The sequence below is a fragment of the Papaver somniferum genome, chromosome 5 (assembly GCF_003573695.1).
Source record: "Papaver somniferum cultivar HN1 chromosome 5, ASM357369v1, whole genome shotgun sequence".
Taxonomy (NCBI): Eukaryota; Viridiplantae; Streptophyta; class Magnoliopsida; order Ranunculales; family Papaveraceae; genus Papaver; species Papaver somniferum.
In genome coordinates, this window is record NC_039362.1 from 171713286 (window position 1) to 171715201 (window position 1916).

At 37.1% G+C, this 1916-nt stretch overlaps 1 long non-coding RNA gene across 1 annotated transcript; it reads right to left on the bottom strand.

Annotated features, from left to right (window-relative positions):
* Positions 1-736: 736 nt before the first annotated feature.
* LOC113278136 lies at positions 737-1694 on the bottom strand. Its single transcript, XR_003325311.1, has 4 exons — positions 1635-1694; positions 1344-1502; positions 1124-1261; positions 737-794 (listed from the first exon to the last, which is right to left on the bottom strand). It is a non-coding gene; the product is annotated as an uncharacterized LOC113278136 (long non-coding RNA).
* Positions 1695-1916: the final 222 nt, after the last annotated feature.

Genomic DNA, 1916 nt, shown 5'->3' on the forward strand with positions numbered 1-1916 from the left:
CATCAATCAATGCTGCATCATATACCACGATTGAATTTCTAGTAAAACAGCAGTTAAAATTTCACAACAACAAATAAAAATGCCATATAGGTTTCTTACATAATTTGGTATCAGAAAATCATTAACTATAACGTTATCTATCTGTGTGGTTTGTTTCTCATGTCAATAAGAGAAGAAAAGGGGTACCATTTGGATCAGCTGTTGTGCTCTTTGCTCGCAAAGATGTCACCAACTTTAAGATTCACAAACATAAAGAGGATGCTAACCGTCACTATAAATCCAAAGAACATCAACGCCTTTAGCAGTCTGAAAATATGTGCTGAACTTTCTCCTACCCAGTGACACTATCTGATTTGCGTAGCCCGGGAAGCAGAAAAGCATATACAAAATCAGCACTCATAGAGGAAATTAATAAGTTGTTGAGAATCAGCACTCTGTAAGCAGTTAACGCGGAGCACATCTAGCTTGTCAAAGCAAGAAGAGCATAATAAAACATCAGATCCAATAGCTTATACTCAAAGGATGACAAGGGACAATTTATCGCTAAGGTTGGATGGAATAGGTCCATCGAAATTGTTGAACCCGGGTCCAAATTCTTTAATTGCTATAGGGATTGGTTCCAGAGAATGAGTTGTTGCGCAGTGGGAAAAGCTCAGTTAACATCCTTGCACAAGTGGGTTAATATAACTAAAGAAACTAGGCTAGTGCTCACAGATGCTTACATCAACTTCGTGTACAAAAGATTACAAATTTCAGGAGCCAGTGTTCCATCCAGAGAAAGATCCTTCAAAGCTCTGCAAGTAGAAAAAATTTCACATCGTTAATTCATATTCTCTCCACAAATCCAACAAACTTTTCTCTCTCACAAGGTTCAAGCTCGATAAGATTAAGGTTGAAGCCATATATGATTTTTCCCACAAACCATTGAATTTCCAACCTCCCACCAATACTACTACTTTTCAGTTCCAGGACTGAGATCTATGTCGTCAAGGGCAAATAAACTGACACGAGCAATTTACACTCCGCAAATAATGACAACAACAAATTTAAATTTACACAATAAAACAACCAATTTATCATGAACAGCAACAAAAACCCTAAATCAAAAGACAAAACCACTTACAAGACTAGTGGCATCGATGTTGTGTACAGAAACTCCAATTCCTCCAGCAGATTTACTAATAACAGCACACTCCTTCAAAGTGTCGTATATTCCTTCAATATTGTCCTCTATCATGCACACATGGAAGCCTCTACTCAACTACAAATTCCAACAAAACCCCAATTAGTCAGAAAATTAATCCTAATATCAAAATAACAAACAAAGAAAAAACATAACATACTTGAGGCCTTGGTGTCCTTGCATTGAAAAGAGTAGGAGAAGCATGGGCAAACCAACGCCGTGACATAAGATGATATGTTTTAGAACATGATCAATATTGTCTTTGTGGATTCCAACAGCAACCTCAGGAGAAGAAATCTCCAACCAGCTTGGTGGTGTTCTGTATCAACCCAGATCAAACAGTCAATACCTTCTCACACCCAAAACACCCCTCCAACATTAAAATCATACCAACACATCAGAAATACAACAGATTTGTAAATTGAAGATACTTTTTATTGTCAGTATATACCTGAATGAGTGATTGAGTTCTCTCTACTTCCATGTGTTAAAAGATAACGCCATTTTGTCTATACTTAATTACAGGTTGTACATCTAAGCTGCAATCCTCAGAGAGTCCTTCCGAAAGTTAGACTTTAAGCCTTCCTCCGTCCTGATGTAAAGGAAATGAGAATCAAGTCAGATTCAAAATAGAGAGCTAAGAAGACAGAAGAAATCTAAAATAGACCGCAATTAGACCTCAAATGGCTAAAAAGGAAGACCATTCAAAACAAAATTAGAAGGAACTCAGAGT